This window comes from Lepidochelys olivacea (genome assembly GCF_965140295.1).
Source record: "Lepidochelys olivacea isolate rLepOli2 genome assembly, chromosome: 7".
NCBI lineage: Eukaryota > Metazoa > Chordata > Testudines > Cheloniidae > Lepidochelys > Lepidochelys olivacea.
In genome coordinates, this window is record NC_140417.1 from 114,466,168 (window position 1) to 114,483,673 (window position 17,506).

Below are 17,506 nucleotides of genomic sequence, written 5' to 3' on the forward strand. Positions count from 1 at the left end.
GAGTTCCAGCCACTCATTAGGTACTTTCCAAGCTGCAATCATCCTATCACCAGAGTAGCTGGGTGCCCTTCCCAGGGATCACATCAACAAATAATCATCATGCACACAGAGCTAACGTAACTCATGCTGCTTGACCCAACAGCAGGGCTTGAACCCATGACCTACCAAGCTGAAACCACGAGCCGTTTATCACTTGAGCTGAGGAGCTTAGCCAGAAGCAGCGGCCGACCTGCTGACCAGCCACAAGAAAAGGACAAAGACCCAAAACTCTGCTAGCATGGATTTCAGGAATATTCCACTACCCTCCTTTGTGGCTTGGGCAGAGCCTCAGCTGGTTAAGTTGCCATATAGCCCTGAGAAACTTCCGCAAGGACCCGAGGAGAGAGATCTGGAGATCACAGCAAAAACGGAGTGAGCTTTCATGGAAAAGCCTAGTCAAAACAGGAGTCTTACAGCTGAATGTGGTCATGCTCTGGCTTAGGCAAGATGCAGGTGGAGGAAAGCCACAGAGGTGAGAGCTGCTCATAGATGGAGGCAGATTCTGTTTCTCCACTCATGTGTCAGGGCAGCCTTCAGAACACTCATGAGATACTTGCCCATGGCTCCAGTGGCCAGGGGAAGAGTAGTGGATAGATCAGTATGGAAAGTGTGCTTGTCCCTTTAAAACAGGGAGGGAGAAATTACTTCGCTTCTTTCATCCTCTCTCCTCCCTCTCACTTAGTTTGTCTCTTGACAGCAGCAAGCTGAACAGAGAAGAAGGGAAGAGATACAGCTAGATCTGCTGGCAACTGTTGGCCATAAAACCCTTACATTTTAATGCTGGTTACTGTCAATACTACGTTAGCAGTTTTAGTGAGGCCAGGCAATTGAGAATGCAGTGAGCTCTCGGCCTGGGATCATGAGAGAAGTGAAGCTCTCTAGTGTGTGAGTTCATCAACAAAAGAGGAAAGAGAAATTCCTTCCAGTATTCTGCTATTACGACTGACATTTATTGTTTATATTACAGTAGTGCCCCGCCCGAAATCAGGACCCCAAACACGCAGTCGGGGCAGTCCCTGCCCCACAGAGCTTACAGTTTAAATAGACCAGACAAAGGGGTAACAGAAGCACAGAGAGGGGAGTGGCTTGCCCAAAGTCACACAAGAGGCCAGCGGTAGAGTCAGGACCTCTGGCCTCCTGCCTCCCCATCAGGTCCCTCTCCACTAGCCAGTGCACTAAGCAGGGGTGTTGGAACAATTTGTATAGTGGGGGTGCTGAGAGCCATTGAACCAAACTGTAAACTGATGGAAATCGCTCCAAGCCAGGGGGTCTGGCTGCACCCCCTGCACCCCTAGTTTTAGCACCTAGGCCACTACGGCCTTTCTGCCACCACAGAACTCAGTCATTTGTAACTGACCCGATCACTCTGCACCACCTGAAGTACATCTGACTCAGCACATTCCCCACAAGCCAGGCTGAATCAGATCAAGAATGCTTGTGTGAGGAGCTCATGCTGGGCTTGTAATTGAATTAGTATCGCTTACCCCACACCGGCTCAATCAGAGCTCTGTACATACCAGTCAGTGTCTGCTCCGCACCACGGGCACCTGGCTCCTTACCTGCCAAGGGCTGTGTTGTGTTCTCAGAATAAAGCCTGACGGTGCTTCAGAGTCGGCTGTGAGAAGCAGAGTCGGTTGTGAGGCTTGTGAGGAGCGGAGTCTGTTGTGAGGGTTATCTCCGTCCATCACAACAAGCAGCTTTCCCCGGGGCGGGGGCGCTCCCATTGTTCACACTTGTTGAACTGATTTAGCAGAGCACTACAATGGAGTAGAATTTTACACTTTACATGCTGGGAGATATTAAAGGGCATTATTGGATAGCTGGGACTTCAGAGGAATAATGGAGAGATTGATCTCCCACAACCTCTGGGATTCTCCCTAATTTTTTTTTTTAAATTAAAATGTGGCCTGCTGGATTTTAAAATCCAATGTACAGGTTTGCTCGGTCAATATTTTAATTGGAGAGAAAACTCATCCTTTTTAGAGCAAAAATGTCATCAGACAGGTAATATCCATTCACTACATTGAATATTTTCCTTGGAGTGAAAAAATATTTAGCAGCTATTCACAGATGCGTGTCATGTGACACATTAAAATGATATTAGGCCATTTCCTCATCCAGATGTTAACCAGGGGGAAAATCTTAGAGCTATAAATAGCACTGGGCAGTGCACTGGTGGGAGATGGCAGTGCGGCGTTACCATTGTGTTCACAGCAGGGGTACTTTTTAAAGAACAGGAAACGGCATATCTCGCTAAAACACACGACCACACCAGAAAACCACACCAGAAAACCACACCAGAAAAAAGGGGCGGGTTCGCCCCACATCTCTGAAAAGCCCGAGTAGCTTTAAATCTGAACATTAATGACATTCTGGCACAGTTACAGGAAGGGTTAATCACACCACACTGTGTTGTTCACTGAGGGACAAATTCTTTCCAAGTGTAAATGGGCAAAACTCCACTGAGACCTGTACAGCGGTTACACATTTGCAACAGCAGCAAATATGGCCCTCTGAGTTTATGTTATGCTGCCCGAAGCAGATAACAGTGAGTCTTTTATAGGTGGGCGCTAATGAACTTGTGTGATTCAGAGCAGCTGCTGGGAAATAGAACTGTGGAACGTTAAATTTGCATTGCACCAAAATGATACTTGGGAAGAGAAGCTAATGACCGTTCCAAATGTTTTGCTGAACGGAATGACAGTATTGTGCATAGCTAGGCTCGAAAACTCCTGTATCCTGGAATTTATGTTCTGAAGGTCACTATAAAGTTACAAAACAAACAAAACCTCCATCTCTGTTTAGAGAAGGCAGAAGTTTCGGGAAGGAAAAAGCAGCCCATTTTACTGGAGTTTAGAAGCAAGTAACCTTTTTGTACAAGTTACTGACCATTTCGAGAAGAAGGAGAGGATGGACATAAGCTTTTTCACATTGACATTTTCCTTGCTCTTGGTGAAAATTATGGTTGTCTTTAGAAACCACTGCATCTGATCATTTTTTAAACTGGTTTTCTGTGAAGAATACAAGCACAAGAGAATGAATTAACCTGCAATGCTACTAATTTGCTGGCTAAAATTTCTCACCATTTTAGGTAACAACATGGATAAACAGAACTTGCCGGAGTCTGGATCTAAGCTCCCAGCTTGTGTTCCAGAATCTCTTAATGAAGTTTGCGTCAAGTTCTGTTGGGAATTTTTGCCAATAGTTTGAAAAAAGCATGAACGGTATAAATAATGACTATTAAGAATAACGTTGTACTGCTTTCAGAGTAGCAGCCATGTTAGTCTGTATTCGCAAAAAGAAAAGGAGTACTTGTGGCACCTTAGAGACTAACACTTATCAACAAACACACTTTACAAACAAAAGGCCAGATCCTTGGATCAGTGCGGAAGTCAGAAGGTTGTGTACAAAAATAGTTTAAAGCTGACCTTTGCATTCGTCTGATCTTACTTCTGCTCTATATATAGACTGGTCCACCTTTGCTGCATTAGAGCAGCCTAAGTGCTCATCTAACCTATGCTGGCATTTAACAGCCACAGGAGGGCAAAACATAGTCAGGAATTGACTTGGCGCAGGGGCATCTTGACCAGCTCCCCTTTTCGTTAGCTGGGCCCCTCTCCCTGCTACATACGGTGATGAATCCCCTTTGTCGGACCTTCACCACTGGAGGATCCTATTTATCCAGGGGCAATCCTCCCCAGACAGATTGAAGTGAGGGTTTTAGCCAGATTATGCTAGGAGTGAAGTGGAAAATGTTCATCCCACATTGGAGGATATGAATTGTGCTGGGATCACTGACCATGTTATGCTGGAGTCAGCTCTGTAGGACAAAAAGTGAAGGTTATTATTTCCAACTGACGTTGCCCAGGGCAGGAGGTAGGACCTGAATCAGAATGTGTCCAGAACACTAGGCTCAATATCCCTAACTCTATAGGAGTCATAGGGTCCTTAGTTACCGTAAGTGATCAGGAGTGAGAACTGTGATTTTATGTCTCATCTGAAAGATACTAGAAACGGCCATTTCTAAAAGCTCAATGGCAAACACTTTGTCACATACCACTATTTTCCTAGCAAAAATCTCCGTTAACTTATTAACTAGAAGACAAAAATCTACTTTCTTCCTAGCTCTTGCCCCTTATGGGGCCATGGACACCTCAGTTTATTTTTCAGAGTAGCAGCCGTGTTAGTCTGTATTCACAAAAAGAAAAGGAGGACTTGTGGCACCTTAGAGACTAACCAATTTATTTGAGCATAAGCTTTCGTGAGCTACAGCTCACTTCATCGGAAGTTTATTTTGATTACCCAAGTCTTCTCCTCAACCAGTGCCTTCCACCTCAGTGATCACACTTATTCATAGAAATGGTCTCCCCACACCCAGACATGACTTCTGGATAGTTCTGTTACACCATTCTTATTGAAACCTATTATGAGATGTTATCAGTTCCTATTGACTTAACTTGCAGGTGCAGCCAGCCATTTGTGCATCTAATGGGCTTCAATTGCTCACACATTAGTGGAAATTGCCATTGAAAAATCTAGTCCTACATTTTGACTCTGAAGGCAAGAAAAGGAGGTCTAATAACACTTAGCCCTTTTTACAGGGCTTTACAACTTGCACAAATATTGCCATTCATTCTGTGGAGCCATGTCAGCAGAAATCCAGCCATATAATAAACAGAGGTAATAATGATATAGTAGGGCTCAGGAATTTCAATCAAAGCCTAGAGCCTAGTGGTGCTAGGTACTGTAGAGGTCATCATCATAGCTTGTGGCTCCAAGCCACAGCCAAGACATGGTATTGTCACTCATCTCAAATAGTTTCTTGGAAGTAGAGTGTCAGGGCCGGGGCATAGGTGGCTTGGCCTAATGGTTACTGTAGGATGGGGGGGCATGCTAGGGTTCAGATCCAGAAGGTAAGCAGCCGAAGTCAAGAACCAAGAGCCAGGTACTAGGAATCAGGAGACATGAGCAGGTAGTGCTGGGTGAGCAGTCCAAAGCAGGGTGGAGCCTGGTTGTATAGATGACTTCTTGTTTCTCTTTCTGGCTTAAGTAGGGGGAGCAGGCCAGTCAGGAGCTCCGGTGTTCCACCAATGAGTTCCCAGGGGTGGAGCTTCCTATATGAACTGGGATTCCAGGTGTCCAAGTTCTAGCTGATGCCAGTAAGCCATTAGATGGAGGGTTGAAGCATGATGTCCCCTCAGGGACCATGTGGACCTGGACCTGGGTTTGAGACCTGAAGGTCATAATATACAGGATGTTGATGGGGACACTGCATCAGGAAGTATTCAAGTGTTTGCCTAATCTCACCACCGTTACATTAGGGCCATGCCTCAGTTTCCACTTCGTCATATTGTCACCAGTCTTTGACACCCCAGCTCTTGCTTGATTTAGGGTACACTAGTGTTTTCATTGCAGATCACTGCCTCACAGGAGTTGTTCTGAAGGAACCAGGTTCTCCAAAATAATTGGCATTTCCCACCATTTTGCTACTCTATAGCCTTCCAGTGGTATTTTGGGGAAAGGGATTTTCAAAAGCAAAGCTCTTCCTGGACTTCAGCTTCTTGGATGGTGGAATATGTCCATGCAGATGATGTCTTAGATCATGCACCTATTTTTCTCTCCTTTTTACTGAAGGCATCCTGCTGCCTCATTGACGGTGGAGCAATTTCCGTGAGGCAGTATAGTGACAGTATGGGAGTTGGTTTCAAAGTCCCTGTGATGATGCTACAGGACTGATTGAGTTCCGTATCGATTTTGTGTGCATGGCTTGAGTGTGACCATACTGGGGCACAGTAGTCTGCAGCTTAGTAACACAGGGCAAGACTGGTTGCTCAGAGCATTTGCGGGTCTGTGCCCCATTTTGTGTTAACCAATTTCTGGAGCATACAATTCCTGGAGTTCACTTTCTTTTTCAGCTTCTTAATATGCTCTTTGAATGTCAGCGTTTGGTCTACTGTGACCCCAAGGCACACCAGATGTTCATAGTGTTCAAGGACTGTACCATCCCAGGGTATCTGGAGATTTTGCTTGGCCTGATGATGTTTTAGGTGGAAGGCTGAACTAGGTACAGGAACCAAGTACATTAGTATTTTCTAAGTATGTTCAGATAACCAGTTAGAATGTGCTCATTGTCCTCAAATCCTTCTGACTGGGTGGCAATACAAAGATCATCTACATAAATGAATCTTTGCATGTCAGAATTTTGGTTGTCCATTTGTGTAGATATGCAACAACTGTGGCGACAAGTAACAGAGAAGACAATCCGTGCCCTAGAGAGCTCACAATATGGATGACAAAACAGGATGACTGAACAGATAAGTGTGGGCAGAGATAGGGTAGAAAGGATGAGGTAACAATGAAACTAACAGAGGTTATCATGAAAGTAGAAGTCTCAGCTTGCGACTTGCCTCAGCATGGCTAGACAGGCACCATAGCAGAAGCAGGCTTTCAGGAGAGATTTAAAAGAAGATAATGTAGCCGCTTCATGAATTTTCACGGGGAATTTTTGCCATGGGGGTGGTGTGAGAGAAAAGCCCAGAGTTGCTTGAGGGAGAAGACAAGTGGGTGCCACTAGCTGCCATCATTGACAGAGCAAAGGTAGGGGGATCAGTGGTTTGATAAGCAAGATCTGACAGACTGGGCAGGGCTAACAGGAGAATGGTCAAAGGTTACCTCAGTGGTGGTGAATTTTTCCACAATTTTGCACAAAAAGCTAAATTTCAGGGCCTGAGCCAAAGCCCACTGAAGTCAATGGAAAGGATCCCATTGGCTTCAATGAGTTTTGGATTGAGCCCTTTCTCACATAGCTACGGAAAGTGAAAGCTCTGCCCTCCCCCCACCCCCCATTGGGCTGCTGCTTTTAGGACATGAACTGCTAGAAGCCTTTAAAAATAGATCACTGACTTCCTGTTTTTTTACAGCTTATCTGAACCTCTGTACTCACTTGTTTGGAGGGGAATAAAGTTTGGCACCCATTATTGTGTTTTCCCAACTTTCTTGTCAACTGGCATGTGAGGGGATTTTTAAAGTCCATTTCAGCTTTGAATAATAGAAACAAACTATCAGAGAATTTATAGAGTAGTATGGTAACAAAGGAACCATCTGGTTTTATACCATTATATCTAAGTGGATTGTTCTCCCAGTAGTAATAAATCCATGACATTTCCGTCCAACTGCTACACTGTAGGAAGCAGAGGTATTTTCCTCTTTTATGTATCACATGCCAGTAAAGTGGCTTATTAATTTCAAATAATAATAATAATAGCTGATATGTAAATAGTGCCTTCCATGAGGAAGGATCTGAAAGCACTTCAGAAATGGCACGCAGCATCCAGGAACCTCACCACTTATCACTGTAATGCAGCTATTTTTTGGACTGAAATGGGACTAATATTTTAATAATGCATAGCTGCACTGTACAGCTGTTTAAGAAAGGAATTACCCAGTTGAAATTGCAGCATGATTTTAGGAAGCTGGAATGTAATTACTAAAGATGGAATGAGGACAGGACACCAGAGCGAGCACAGCTACAAAAAACCACGATGGATGATGGTAGAATAGAGACCACAAGTGGTGAGAACCTTGGTTCTCTGCCTCATTCCAAAGACAGAGAGGGGAAGTGGTAGGATGCACAGATAAAAGTCCAGTGGTGAGAGGCGCATGGTCCAATTGGTAGAACAACAGAATAGGTCATAGAGTTTAAGGCCAGAAGGGACCACCAGACCAGACTAGATGATCTCCTGTATTTCACAGACCACCAGCCCCACCCGGCACCTGCACACTAAACCCAACAACTGAAATTAGACCAAAGTATTACAGCCCACAGGATACTAGACTATTTATTAATGATCTGGATGATGGGATTAATTGCACCCTCAGCAAGTTCGCAGATGACACTAAGCTGGGGGAAGAGGTAGATACAATGGAGGGTAAACATAAGAACATAAGAATGGCCATACTGGGTCAGACCAAAGGTCCATCCAGCCCAGTATCCTGTCTACCGACAGCGGCCAATGCCAGGTGCCCCAGAGGAAGTGAACCTAACAGGTAACGATCAAGCGATCTCTCTCCTGCCATCCATCCCCACCCTCTGACAGAGGCTAGGGACACCATTCCTTACCCATCCTGGCTAATAGCCATTAATGGACTTAACCTCCATGAATTTATCCAGTTCTCTTTTAAACCCTATTATAGTCCTAGCCTTCACAACCTCCTCAGGCAAGGAATTCCACAGGTTGGCTGTGTGCTGAGTGAAGAAGAACTTCCTTTATTTGTTTTAAACCTGCTATCCATTAATTTCATTTGGTGGCCCCTAGTTCTTATATTATGGGAACAAGTAAATAACTTTTCCTTATTCACTTTCTCCACACCACTCATGATTTTATAGGCCTCTATCATATCCCCCCTTAGTCTACTCTTTTCCAATCTGAAAAGTCCTAGCCTCTTTAATCTCTCCTCATATGGGACCCATTCCAACCCCTAATCATTTTAGTTGCCCTTTTCAGAACCTTTTTAATGCCAGTATATCTCTTTTGAGATGAGGGGACCACATCTGTATGCAGTATTCAAGATGTGGGCGTACCATGGATTTATATAAGGGCAAGAAGAAATTCTTCGTCTGATTCTCGATCCCTTTTTTAATGATTCCTAACATCCTGTTTGCGTTTTTGACAGCTCCTGCACACTGCGTGGACGTCTTCAGAGAACTATCCACAATGACTCTAAGATCTTTCTCCTGATTAGTTGTAGCTAAATTAGCTCCCATCATATTGTATATATAGTTGGGGTTATTTTTTCCAATGTGCATTACTTTACATTTATCCACATTACATTTCATTTGCCATTTTGTTGCCCAGTCACTTAGTTTTGTGAGATCTTTTTGAAGTTCTTCACAGTCTGCTTTGGTCTGAACTATCTTGAGCAGTTTAGTATCATCTGCAAACTTTGCCACCCCTGTTTACCCCTTTCTCCAGATCATTTATGAATAAGTTGAATAGGATTGGTCCTAGGACTGACCCTTGGGGAACACCACTAGTTACCCCTCTCCATTCTGAAAATTTACCATTTATTCCTACCCTTTGTTCCCTGTCTTTTAACCAGTTCTCAGTCCATGAAAGGATCTTCCCTCTTATCGCATGACAACTTAATTTACGTAAGAGCCTTTGGTGAGGGACCTTGTCAAAGGCTTTATGAAAATCTAAGTACACTATGTCCACTGGATCCCCCTTGTCCACATGTTTGTTGACCCCCTCAAAGAACTCTAATAGATTAGTAAGACATGATCTCCCTTTACAGAAACCATGTTGACTTTTGCGCAACAATTTATGTTCTTCTATGTGTCTGACTATTTTATTCTTTACTATTGTTTCAACTAATTTGCCCAGTACTGACATTAGACTTACCAGTCTGTAATTGCCAGGTACACTTGCCATTCTTTAAACCCTTTAAACTAAACTATAATCAGAACTTCTTGATTTAAACAAAACCCCTATCATTAACCTAGGTAACTGTAGGAGAAAATGCAGGCAGCCCTTCTTAAATATTGGTGTTACATTAGCTATCTTCCAGTCATTGGGTACAGAAGCTGATTTAAAAGGACAGGTTATAAACCATAGTTAATAGTTCCGCAATTTCACATTTGAGTTCTTTCAGAACTCTTGGGTGAATGCCATCTGGTCCCAGTGACTAGTTACTGTTAAGTTTCTCAATTAATTCCAAAACCTCCTCTAGTGACTCTTCCATCTGTGACAATTCCTTAGATTTGTCACCTACAAAAGATGGCTCAGGTTTGGGAATCTCCCTAACATCCTCAGCCATGAAGACTGAAGCAAAGAGGTCATTTAGTTTCTCTGCAATGACTTCATCATCTTTAAGTGCTCCTTTTGTATCTTGATCGTCCAGGGGCCCTACTGGTTGTTTAGCAGGCTTCCTGCTTCTGATGTACTTAAAAAAAAATTTTGTTATTACCTTTTGAGTTTTTGGCTAGCTGTTCTTCAAGCTCCTTTTTGGCCTTTCTTATTACACTTTTACATTTAATTTGGCAGCGTTTATGCTCCTTTCTATTTACCTCACTAGGATTTGACTTCCACTTTTTAAAAGATGCCTTTTTATCTCTCACTGCTTCTTTTACATGGTTGTTAAGCCACGGTGGCTCTTTTTTAGTTCTTTTACTGTGTTTTTTAATTTGGGGTGTACATTTAAGTTGAGCCTCTATTATGGTGTCTTTGAAAAGTGTCCATGCAGCTTGCAGGGATTTCACTCTAGTCACTGTACCTTTTAATTTCTGTTTAACTAATCTCCTCATTTTTGCATAGTTCCCCTTTCTGAAATTAAATGCCACAGTGTTGGGCTGTTGAGGTGTTCTTCCCACCACAGGAATGTTAAATGTTATTATATTATGGTCACTATTTCCAAGCGGTCCTGTTATAGTTACCTCTTGGACCAGATCCTGCGCTCCACTCAGGACTAGATCGAGAGTTGCCTCTCCCCTTGTGGTTTCCTATACCAGCTGCTCCAAGAAGCAGTGATTTAAAGTACTGAAAAATTTTTTCTCTGCATTTCGTCCTGATGTGACATGTACCCAGTCAATATGGGGATAATTGAAATCCCCCACTATTATTGAGTTTTTTATTTTGATAGCCTCTCTAATCTCTCTTAGCATTTCATAGGTTTCAGAGTAGCAGCCGTGTTAGTCTGTATTCGCAAAAAGAAAAGGAGGACTTGTGGCACCTTAGAGACTAACCAATTTATTAGAGCATAAGCTTTCGTGAGCTACAGCTCACTTCCTCAGATGCATATCGTGGAGACTGCAGCAGGCTTTATATATACACAGAGAATATGAAACAATACCTATTCCCACCCCACTGTCCTGCTGGTAATAGCTTATCTAAAGTGATTTCCAGCACAAATCCAGGTTTTCTCACCCTCCACCCCCCCACACAAATTCACTCTCCTGCTGGTGATAGCCATTTCATAGTCACTATCACTGTCCTGGTCAGGTGGTTGATAATAGATCCCTACTGTTATATTCTTATTAGAGCGTGGAATTACTATCCATAGAGATTCTATGGAACATGTGGATTCATTTAAGATTTTTATTTCATTTGATCTGACATTTTCTTTCACATATAGTGCCACTCCCCCACCCTTCGCCCCCCCACATAACCTGTTCTGTTCTTCCGATATATTTTGTACCCCGGAATGATTGTGTCCCATTGATTACCCTCACTCCACCAGGTTTCTGTGATGCCTATTATATCAATATCCTCCTTTAACACGAGGCACTCTAGTTCACCCATCTTATTATTTAGACTTCTAGCATTTGTGTACAAGCACTTTAAAAACTTGTCACTGTTTATTTGTCTGCCCTTGTCTGCTGTGTCAGATTCTTTATGTGAATGTTTCTCATCTGATCTGGCCCATACTTTATCCTCTTCCATCCTCTCCTCATGACTAAAACCTAGAGAATCTCTATCAATAGACTCTCCTCTAAGAGAAGTCTCTGTCCGATCCACGTGCGCCTCTGTAGCAATCGGCTCCCCCGGCCCCGCTGCCCATCTCTTGGTTTAAAAACTGCTCTGCAACCTTTTTAATGTTAAGTGCCAGCAGTCTGGATCCACTCTGGTTTAGGTGGAGCCCATCCTTCCTGTATAGGCTCCCCCTATCCCAAAAGTTTCCCCAGTTCCTAAGAAATCTAAACCCCTCCTCTCTACACCATTGATTCATCCACACATTGAGACTCTGAAGCTCTGCCTGCCTACCTGGCCCTGCATGTGGGACTGGAAGCATTTCTGAGAATGCCCCCATAGAGGTCCTGGATTTCAGTCTTTTTCCTAGCAGCCTAAATTTGGCCTCCAAGATGTCTCTCCTACCCTTCTTTATGTCATTGGTACATATACCATGACCACCGGCTCCTCCTCAGCACTACACATAAGTCTATTTAGAGGCCTTGAGAGATCCGCAACCTTTGCACCAGGCAGGCAAGTCACCATACGGTTCTCCCGGTCATCACAAACCCAGCTATCTATGTTTCTAATGATCGAATATCCCATTACTAACACCTGCCTTTTCCTAATGACTGGAGTTCCCTCCCCTGGAGAGGTAGCCGCAGTGTGAGAGGAAACCCCGACATCATCTGGAAGGAGGGTCCCAGCTATGGGAAGGTTTCCCTCTGTTCCCGTTGACTGCTCTTCTCTGGCCTTTCATCCTCCTTAACAGTGCAGGGGCTGTCTGACTGGAGGTGGGACAAATCTACAGTGTCCCAGAAAGCCTCATCAACATATCTCTCTGCCTCCCTTAGCTCCTCCAGATCCGCCACCCTAAGTTCTGCACTTAGGAAGAAAGAATCCCAGGCACCGCTACAGGCTGGGGACCAGCTGGCTAAGCAGCAGTTCTGCAGAAAAGGACCTGGGGATTACAGTGGACAAGAAGCTGGATATGAGTCAGCAGTGTGCCCTTGTTGCCAAGAAGGCCTATGGCATAGTGGGCTGTATTAGTAGGAGCATTGCCAGCAGATCGAGGGAGGTGATTATTCTCCTCTATTCGCCACTGCTGAGCCACATCTGGAGTATTGCGTCCAGTTTTGGTCCCCCCACTACAGAAGGGATGTGGACAAATTGGAGAGAGTCCAGCAGAGGGCAATGAAAATGATTAGGGGGCTGGGGCACATGACTGACGAGGAGAGGCTGAGGGAACTGGGCTTATTTAGTCTGCAGAAGAGAAGAGTGAGGGGGGGATTTGACAGCAGTCTTCAACTACCTGAAGTGGGGTTCCAAAGAGGATGGAGCTTGGCTGTTCTCAGTGGTGGCAGATGACAGAACAAGGAGCAATGGTCTCAAGTTGCAGTGGGGGAGGTCTAGGTTGGATATTAGGAAACACTATTTCATTAGGTGAGTTGTGAAGCACTGGAATGGGTTATCTAGAGAGGGGGTGGAATCTCCATCCTTAGAGGTTTTTAAGGCCCGGCTTGACAACGCCTTGGCTGGGATGATTTAGTTGGTGTTAGTCCTGCTTTGAGCAGGGGATTGGACTAGATGATTTCTTGAGGTCTCTTCCAACCCTAATATTCTATGATTCTGTGATTATGGTCCCTTTCTTAGTTCTTGCTCTGCCACTAACCTGCAACAGAAACTTGGAGAAGTAACCATCTCTCTGTGCCTTTGTTTCTCCTCCCACCCTTTCACCGTGTTGACTATGTAACCTTTCAACACTTTGGGGCAGGGGCTGTCTCTTAATGTGTGTTTGTATAGCACCTAGCCCAGTGGGGTCCCAGTTTGAGGCCTGCTGCAGGCCCCACCATAATGCAAGTAAAATGATCAATAATTCTCCTTTTTGTTCTGTTTCTCCATATTTACCGTGTTCATTTCCTCCCAATGACCCTGGTCACCCCTGCAATCTTGATCCAGCTGGGAAAAGAGAAGGTGAGATATCTCAGACTCAAAGTTATTTAGCTACTGAGGGTCTGCTCCTGTACACTGCTATGGCAGGTCCATCTTTGAACTAGGGACTCTGATCTTGTTCAAAATTACTGATCAGAAAATAAAACCAATGGAACATAGATACTCAAGATTCTTCACTGGCCTACTCATAAAACCATCTTCCATATACATTTTATTTATATGGCATTTTATGTCAGCAGAAAAAATGGTGTTTTTTCTTTATTAGAGGGGTGCAGATTGCAAAATATTTGAGCACTAAGAAAGCAACTCACAAATCCCTGTCTCCTAGTTGAGTTGTGTATCTGATGTTTGAAACATATGCTTTTTTTTTTTCATGATGCTAAGCCTTGAATTTTGGTTTCCTGAACAGAATTTACCCAAATCAATGTTTTTATATAAATAGAATAAAATCATAACAATCTTTCCTTCCATGTAGTGCTTTTCAGCTGAAGGCATTACACACATTAATTAAATGTCACAACATTTACTACCTCAGTGTTTATGCATAAATATAATAATGCTTTCCATTCATATGGCACTTCTCATCTGAGGGCACTGCAAACATTAAACAAACTTCACAACATCTCATTCTACCGAGGAGTAGTAACACGGCACGTATTTAAGTTCATACTAATAGTTGGGCAAAGAGGGGCTAAGCAACTTTAGCAAGGTCACACACAGAGTCAGTTTTAGGGCTGGGATTAGTATTCAGGAGTCTTAATTCCCAGTCCCTTGTTCTAACCTCTAGATCGCACTGCCTCTGAGGACCCAGTTACATAGAAATGGTTTCCAGGGAGAGAAATTCAGTTCACACTTGCTCCGGTAAATCGGTGAACTTCAGTAGCAGCAGCATGCAATCGAGAAAGTTATTAGTATTTATTATTTGTATGGTGCCAACATTGCAGGGCACTTTTTATAGACAAGCATGAAGAAAAGGTCAGTGCCTGAAGAATTTTTCACTCTTGACAGTTATAAACAAAAGGAGAAGAGATGGAAAGCAACAAAACCAGGGTGTCTGAAATGTGACTTTGCCAGCTCTCACGATTATATTCCCTGGTCTTGGGATCTTCTGTTTTTCTTAAAGCCACCACTCCCAGTATTATGTGAGAATCACATTTTAACTTTTTTTTTGAAGTTTCAGGCCTTCATGGTTGCAGAGAAAAGTTTGAAAACATGGTCCCTCATGGCTCAAAAAAGAATTCTAACGGTGTTATTTTTTTTTAACAAACCTCATGATTTTTAAGTCAGTCTCAGGTGGACCTGACTCAAGATTTTTGAACGCTTGGAGTTGTTAATACTGAATGCTTTGTTCTGCAGCCTTTGGATTATATATTTTTGTGGGGAGAATGAGGTCTAGTTTATGAAACAAACACTTTTGTGACTTCTAAGAATCTGGTTAGTTTCTTTCAGGGGGACTGGGAACAGCACTATGAAAACTGACCAGAGTCTTGTCAATTTCACCCTGTAGTTTTGTGGAAGGGGGGCCCCATCCAGCAGCAGCAAATTAATCTGTGCATCTTCTGTTGCTCATAAGGTTCTAAACAGTAACTGAGTGAAACTGACAAAACCCTAGGAGGTTTCACTGCTGCTGTTGGTCAGAAGCTATTTCTGTTTGGTTCCACCCAGCTGCTCTCTGGAAAAGTTATGACCCAAAAACAGGGGAGAGGAAGAGAATAGGAAACTTCCCCTCCCCTTTCTTTGTGTCTTTCTTCTGAGGAATTGGATTCTTTTATGTATGAAAAACATTGTGCCTGATCCAGGAAACTAAATTATTTCCATCCTTGGAAAAATTAGATGGAATCAGAGTTTAATTCAACAGGCTTAATTAGCATCCCAATAGACTGCTGTCAACACAGCCGCTTAGAACCGTCAGGATTCTTAGAAAAACATTATTGTGGAGAGTGTGAGAGGAAAACATATGGGGTGACAGGAAATCACCTCTGGTCCTCCCGCTTTCCCCTTAACAACATTCATTCACAGCTTAACTGTTCACTTACTGAGCAGCATTTATTAATTATGCAATAGATCACTATCAGAACTTCAGTCTATTTTGCAAAGCTAAAGTGACATACCTATTTGTTTGATTGAGCTTTTAAACATTGTAATGCAATTGTGCATCATTAAGTATGTACAGGGCCCCAGAGTGCTCTCTGGGATGGAGATCTGATGTATGAGTACCAATAGTAACAGTACCTCATCATATTTAGATCATGATTTGCATAACAGGTAAATGTTCTAATGATATTTAAACTATATCCCACTGGTATGATATTAAAGCAAAAATGCAGGTTTTTAAAACAACAAAAACAAAATTAATTTCGATATGTAGGGATTATAATTATCTAACTATTTGATTTGAATACTGGGGGTGAAATTCTGGTCCATTGACTTCAATTGCAAAAATTCCACTGACTTCAGTGGGACCAAGATTTCATCCTTGAGTACTTTCCCCGTAAGTTTGCCACTACTTATGGATGCAGCATTGTCTCCTGCTTAGAACAAAGGACTGGGAGATATGGATTAAGATTTTCAAAAGTGACTAGTTGTTTTTGGTGCCAAACATGAGACAGCTCTAAAGAGAGCTGACGACCCTTTAAATTGTCTTTTGGGGCACCCAAAAATCACTCATCACTTCTGGAAAACTTGGCCCTGGGTTTTATTCCCAAATCTGTCTCTGACTCAGTATGTGCACTGAGCTTTGTAAAGCTATTGACACTATGATTCTGGGAAGAAAGTACTTCTATTTTTTAAGTACAAAGTATTATTAAACCAGTCGTGCCACTAAAAGTGGGGAAATTGCTATGCTGGTTGTGCTTTAAAAAGGCTCCACTTTTCAAAACACAGTGCACTGCCTAACAACAGACATTTACATTCATATTTAGGCACTTACATAAGTGAGCTGATTTTCATGGATTTAGAGCCCCCACAGCTCTCATAGAATTCTCACAATAACTGTGGGCAATATTCTGCTGGCAGGTTCACCAATATAAATCTGGAAAACAAAAGGTTACTCTAGATTTGATTATCAGTGCAACTAAGAACAGGAGTTAGACCACAAACTTTGGATAGAGCTAGATTCCCCGACCCCTCTTCTTTCCAGGGCAAATTATTACTGCGACTTGAGACAAGGTAGGTGAGGTAATATCTTCTATTCAAATAACTTCTGTTGGTGGAATGTACAAGCTTTCGAGCTACACAGAGATCTCCTTCAGGTCCTGGGACCAATACTATCAACACCACAATTGTGAATTGTCCATTTATTCTGTCACTCGGTGGCTGAGGTTCAAACCCCTGATAATCACACAATAGAATTTTATATGATGTTTTCTTTCAGAATGGGCTTGTGTTCAGCTCCAGGGGAATTTTACGATAACCAGGGACTTAGAATCATAGAATATCAGGGTTGGAAGGGACCCCAGAAGGTCATCTAGTCCAACCCCCTGCTCGAAGCAGGACCAATTCCCAGTTAAATCATCCCAGCCAGGGCTTTGTCAAGCCTGACCTTAAAAACCTCTAAGGAAGGAGATTCTACCACCTCCCTAGGTAACGCATTCCAGTGTTTCACCACCCTCTTAGTGAAAAAGTTTTTCCTAATATCCAATCTAAACCTCCCCCACTGCAACTTGAGACCATTACTCCTCGTTCTGTCATCTGCTACCATTGAGAACAGTCTAGAGCCATCCTCTTTGGAACCCCCTTTCAGGTAGTTGAAAGCAGCTATCAAATCCCCCCTCATTCTTCTCTTCTGCAGGCTAAACAATCCCAGCTCCCTCAGCCTCTCCTCATAACTCATGTGTTCCAGTCCCCTAATCATTTTTGACTTCACCTGGAGGTATATTGCAGGTGCTCAGCAATTCAGGCAGCTTGATTTGGTGTTTAAATATGGATCTAGCTGATTGGTTGATGTATTTATTTGTAGGCTTTTCTATGGCTCCCATCATCACATCATTGGAGCACCTTGAAACATGAATTTAATCTGTAAGGCAGACAAATGTGGTGTGTGTCTGGTTTTTTTAAAAAACAGATGGGAA